Source organism: Nothoprocta perdicaria, unplaced genomic scaffold (assembly GCF_003342845.1).
Source record: "Nothoprocta perdicaria isolate Ctin4 unplaced genomic scaffold, notPer1 scaffold_0, whole genome shotgun sequence".
Taxonomy (NCBI): Eukaryota; Metazoa; Chordata; class Aves; order Tinamiformes; family Tinamidae; genus Nothoprocta; species Nothoprocta perdicaria.
Window position 1 is genome coordinate 3,643,960 of NW_020454092.1, and position 6,497 is coordinate 3,650,456.

General features: G+C 34.9%; 1 long non-coding RNA gene across 1 annotated transcript; it reads right to left on the reverse strand.

Moving 5' to 3' along the window:
• Positions 1-3,382: 3,382 nt before the first annotated feature.
• Positions 3,383-5,982, reverse strand: LOC112957838. The gene is made up of 3 exons (XR_003251289.1): positions 5,919-5,982; positions 4,775-4,889; positions 3,383-3,661 (listed from the first exon to the last, which is right to left on the reverse strand). It is a non-coding gene; the product is annotated as an uncharacterized LOC112957838 (long non-coding RNA).
• Between the last annotated feature and the right edge of the window lie 515 nt (positions 5,983-6,497).

Genomic DNA, 6,497 nt, shown 5'->3' on the forward strand with positions numbered 1-6,497 from the left:
GGTTAGAACGCAACGATAAAATACACTAAATACTGGGAATAGAAGTATGCACCAGGAAAAACAAACATTAATAAGATTTCCATAAAAAAATCTACATACATTAACTGTAAAATCCTACACATGGGAAATGCATGAAGAAGCTGATGCCTTTGAAAGACTTTATTAAATATGAAATCCAATAAGAAGGTCAGAGTATACAAAAACGCTTCAGTATTCATGAAACATTGCTTATCTAGTTGGACAGGAACCTTATGCTGAACTACAACAACCCAGTTCAGAAAAAAAGAGTGCTTTCTCAATTTCCGAATAGAAACAGGAAGAACATAAACCTGTCTGTTGTGCTATTTCTCTCCTTTCCAAATTGGGCAGGAAAGTTGAGCAGATACAAAATAGGAGTTAAGCTGAGGTTGACAGTTATTGATATTGACCAACTTCATAAAAAATTAGAGAAGTTACAATTTGTATTTCATTATTTTCCACAATTACTGCTTCAGGATTCTCATGAGATCAATTATTAAAATAAGTGGAATTTTAATTTCTTCTGCCAGAATAGAAGAACTATCCATAGTTAGGCATTCTCTTGCTGCTCAATACAAACTGACACATTTTTCTTAAAATGCAAGTTTCAATAATGTGTGAAATCATGTTTCAAATACTAAGTAGTCTTTCATGAGTATATTTTCTCATGCAAGCACACAATTCTCTATATGCAAATGTTATTTTTATTCTACGCATATTTGCCACGTTGAAAATGGATCTAAAAATACAATAAATGTCTTTAAGAGATAGCACAGAGATGTAAATATGTTAATCGAAGAGCAAAAAGAATGAATATCTTTAGTTGAAGTCAAAATGTATTTCTGGATAATACATTTCATTATTGTAGTAAAATGCCTAAAGACTGCTTTAGTTATTACACAGATATAAAGGCACCATTAATACATCTTAAAGTTCTTTGTCAAAGAACAGAAGCTGTAAGAAAGGAAGCTAAGGTGTTAGATCAAGGTACATGATGGCTTGAAAGCAAAAAAGACAGCAGCTGCAGTAGTGAAACTTCAACCACCCTTGGGAAGGAACCAGAGATCAGTGTCAAGTAAGCTTATAAGCAACAGAGGAGGGGGAAAGTTGGCTCAAAGACTAGACATTAGCTCAAATAGCTTTCAAAAAGCCAGTGATGAAAAAACTCTGCTCAACTAACAGTCTGGATCATTCAGCTTGATAATGTAATTATACAATTGACAGCTACCTTCAGGAAAAAGCTAAATATATGCTGGCAGAATTAAAAATTTGCAACTTGTCTCAAAAGGATAAAAGCTTGAAGTGAATCCCTTCAGACCCTTAAATTTATATGGCAGAATAAAAGAAAAATTATCTGTATTCTTGGGTACTTAGAATTAGCAGATCACTTAAGCATTTACATGAGGAAAAATTTGTCTGTTATTGCAGAGAATAGAAGCCTGATTCCATATCTCTATCAGCACCTAGTGATATTCACTACTTTCCTAAAGCCCAGTATCTCATTTCTAGTAACAAAAATTTCCATTTTTGTTACGAGATGACTGTCCTCCTCCACCACTTCCTTAAACTTAAATCCAATCTTAAAGAATTGTACAAGTGTGCTACCAGGTAGACCAAATTTTGGTTTCTTTACACCTTTAAAAAAGATTCAACATTTGGAAGATACTGAAATACTCCCTTAAAAGCTCAAACTTTTAATGAAGTATTTTTGTTATTTGATCTTTACTTTACAACGCTAAGAAAATACATGTTCACAAGTTTAAATTGAAAGATAACACCTGTTATGGTAAGTATACTATTTAAAAGTATAAAGCTTCCAGTTTAAATTCTGTTTAAGAGAAGCTTCAAACTGAAGCAGTATTACAAAGCAACACTAATCTTCCAGAAAGAAGGTAAACTTTATTTATATACCCTTCTGCAGCTTAGAAATTTACACAAACTAAGGTAGATTTTTGAGAGAAATAATTTTCTCTTCAAGAAGCGTCCATATTTCCAAATTTAGAGAATGTTCTCACTTTAAACATTTCTTCAGAAAAAAAAAAAAAATCAGAACACACTAGAAGCTTTAAATCAGTGCAAGTCAGTTCAGGTCAGCAGTCTTCATGTTATGTTCTTCACTAGCATTTGATTTCTAGAAAATACAGAGTCTAGTGTTTATGTAGAATTTCAACATATCACATGACTGAATATTTTCAAACCTCTCCTTCCTAGCTACCTCTTCTCCCATGAGCCCAAACACTCACCTGGCTGTTGGGAAAACAAGTCTTATTTCTGTCATACCTAATCTAGAAGAAAGCTTAGAATATGGTCTTTATACTCTAGTGAAGAGATCTTCACTACTCCACTACTCTTACTAGTTGCCCTGTAATGAGTTTCCCCATTGAGGCAAACCAATTTTTAACAACTGAATGAGACAATAAGCCCTATGTGTTCTTATTACCATATATAGGGCAAAATATGGATGTATCAGTCTACAACTTTTTAAACACTGAATTTGTTGAGGTGAATTCATGTTTGTTTTATCAACACTGATTATACCAGTATTTCAGCTTTCATCTCGCTTGCATCTCTTCTAAACACTGTATGACAAAGTCCTGCTCTACAGTAGAATAGATCCATGAGTAAAGCGTCATATTTGTAAGTGCAGATACCAGTTCTCCCAGCAAAGAGTACTTTCTTCAAAGTAATTTTAATCAGTGGCACAAGTAAACAAACTTATCATAGCAAAGCCCTTTTAAGTTCCATTTTGCTAGGTCTTCTGCTTGTGTATAATTACATAATCAAAAGCTTAACCTAAAATTCTGCTGGAAAAAAAAAAAAAGAAAATCAGACACAAAAAACACACAAGTGTGACCTAAGAAAAGTGTCAAGTTGCTATTCTCAAGAACAGAAGGCACCATGCTTTAAAATGCCTATAAAAAAGGGAAGATCAGATTCCAGTGAAGAAAGTCACAATCTCTGCCAAGTTAATTAGTGTAGATATGTCAATTAAGAAAAAAAGCCCCAAATTCTTCCATACATATCACACCATCATTAAAAGAAAGAAGTATCAGAAAAATTCATTCAGAAGTTAAGACAGCATCAAATAGTAGCTTTTATTATTTTTCCAACTGATATCTGCAGGTTAAAGAAGGGTCTTGTGCTCCTTTCAGGATATTCTCTGAAGGATATCTCATCAGATAAAGACCACCAGGAGAGAGATCTTGGAAAGAGACTTGCATGCTCCAGAAGCACATGTGGTTAATACGGTGCAGTCAATCAGCAGATGTAAGCTGCTAAATTGCATTCAGTGCTTAGACCACTGATACTGCTAATTCCTGGTGCTTGGCATACAGGAAACTTAAACAAATAGCACTTATTCCTAGCTCGGCTGTTAGGAATTCAGTTATTAAGTTATTCACTTATTAAGAAATCTTTACCAGGAGACAGGACAGATTTGACCTCACCTCTACAGCCTCAGAAACACAAGATCTGAAGAAAGTTCTCACCTAGTTGGCTTTCACTGATCCAGAGGCCAAGCTCTCCCTTAGGCTGAGTGGTTGGCTCATTGTGACCAGCAATGAAATGGCCTTCATTGATGCATCAGCTAGGTTGCTTTATCAGCTCATTTGTCTGGTATTTTCTGAAGAGCAGTTTAAGAAGCCTATGTCAACAAAGTAAGATTAACATCAATGTTTTACATGTACTTCAAGATATTTGGATTAACATCTGTTCCAGATGTCAGATCTCAGAATGGCAATCCAATATAAAACAGACTTTCCCATATAAAATGTAGTTCTGTCAAAAAAAGTTTTAAACTGTAGGTTGTTGATATATTAAGAAATTTTAGAATAAACAGGTTCATTTCTCCAAGGAAACCATGGAATTCAAGCAGCACACCAAAAACTATAAAGAGCCTACAAGCCCAATTTAGACCAACAATAAGCCTTATACTAGATGAACTACCATTATATTGCAGTATCCCTCAAAATAAATAATGGATTCAATGTAGTCTGAAGAATGTTTGCAGTGCTTACAACATACTGAATACTAAAATCAAATCATACTTGTAGCAATTGAAACAAAGAAGATGCCTAAAACCAAAATGTGTGTTATGTATAGAAAGAAGCAATTGTCAGGAGAGACGAGATAATTAATACATTGTAATATTAAGAATATCTGCCTGATAAGGGAGCACTGCTGACCTAGGGAGAGCTTAATTACAAAGTATGGGAAACTTAGAACAATACAAATGCCCTACCCCTTCTTCCCCCTCCCTTCAATATATTGGCAAAAGCAGAGTCCTCCTGTAATCTTGGCCAAGAGCTGTTCTTTCTTGATCTTTCTTCTAACCTGTTCTAAAGACACATGATGGTTTGTTTAGACTCTAAAAATATATTGTCTGCTAATGAGTGCATCATTAATCCCAAATATTTACAGCTTTCTGTTGATAATTTAAGTAGCAGAATGAAACCAAATTAAGATGAATAACAGTGTTAACAACCCCTAGTTCATGAGTGTTTTAATGGATTTTGACTATTTGCAAAGCATAGCTATTTGGGTGTCTTATCCAATTTGATAATATTGCAAGCAATACAGGCCATGTGTGTTGAATACAGCTCTTCACATCTTTTCATGAAGAAAGAACTAGAAGTGCTGCAGTAAAGAGTATCACATTCTACTACTCTTCAGAATGGCAATAGGATACAAACAGAGTTACATGGCCAAATTTATCATTTTTTATGTACAGCTGTCTGAAGACTTTAGCATTCCTTACCTTTCGCAATGGAAGGATATGTGTAGAGTGAGCCAGTTCACAAGTCCAGCTATAATAACTGCTCAGACCCTCTCTTGCAGAGGGTTCCCTTGAAGGACTGAGCTCCTGTTCCTCTCTGCCAATATTTATGTATTTCACAGTTATACTTTGGTAGAAAGCTCATAATACCACAAAATATAGAATAAACAGAGTATATACCAGGAGGTAGACATACAAAATCCATTACAAATGTTAGCATTTGAGAAGCAAATATTTAACTGCACAGGCAGACTGCACCACTAGAATAGCTACTCTGCAGATGGCTGACCAGCTGCAAGTCTATTTATTTCATAGCATACAGATGTTTGATTACATACTTGTTATGTAGGAGATCATTGTGCAGCCAGGTGTTCATAGGGTCAAGTAATCAAGCACTGTCTGATTATAAAGAATTCATCCAGGCCTATTATCTCAGTGATTCACCAAGTACCATTATTCTTATTTCTGTTTATCACACTAATTGACACTCGTTTTCCTTGAATTGCCACCATTACAATAATCAGAATTATCTCAAAATAGTACACTTTTCATATGCTGAATGTAATATGCATTCTTATTACATAACATGTGTAGCCACTATGGAGGAAATAAAGGAAGAATGGGAGATTGGTAACAGTGAGCAGGATCTTTTATTTATCTTTGGCTGGGAACTACAAGGTGGCCATTATTTTTGGTAATCTGGTTCTTAATTCTTCAGATAGTACAACTCACTTATACCTTCCATATGAAAGCCAACTGATGAGTCAAGGAACAAACTAAATCCTCTCTATACTATTTGAGCTTTCCCCTCTCTTTCAGCATTTAATATTTTAATATTGACTAGAAGAGAGAAGTATGAGCCTAGAAACCTATGAAAGTTATTTCAAAGACTATGGAAAACTATAACCCAAAGACTTTATTAGCAAGCTACAACATGGCACTGAAACAAAATCTGTGTTTCCCTTGAATCCTGCCAGTAAGATGAACAATCACAACAAAGCATATTTAGCAATAGGAAGTTACAAAAATGCAACACAGCAGACATCACACTTATGCAGAGCTGACATGGATTACTATTGCAGCGGTATCTACTGTCAAAAGTATATTAGCTCCATAATTTGCTTACCTTTTCTAGGACTCATCTTTTTACAGGAGGTCTGTATGTGATACTTCAGGCTTCCACCTCCTCCACAAGATGATTAAAGGTAATTTACTTCACATGAAGCATCCACTAAAACACTGCTTCTTTTACAGAGAGCAAATCTACCCCCTCCTAAAGAGGCTAAAACAGACCTTCTGTGGCTTTTAAATCAAAAACTACTTTCAGGTGGACCTGATAACCAAATCACCTGGCACAGTTCCAGGTGTGGTCATGGGGCCTTCATAAGCTTTCTCATTCCTTGCAATCTCTGTCTTCAAGCTGAAGTGTATTCATCACACTACCTAAGTTAGTACTTGAAAGTCTCTGTTGGCTCTCTAAGAAACTAGGTATCAGAAACGAATTGCAAAAGGAGTCAAATAGGGTAGTAAAATGTCCAAGTGTTTCCTCAAGTAGTAAAGCTCAGTTATTATACTGCCATAACTCATCAGCTTGCACAAGTTGCATGGAATATCATTAAAATGCCACTTTTTTATTTAGTAGTAGAAAAAATACTTTTCAAATTTTAAAAAATAATTATTGTGTTTTCACAGAAAATTTCAGAAA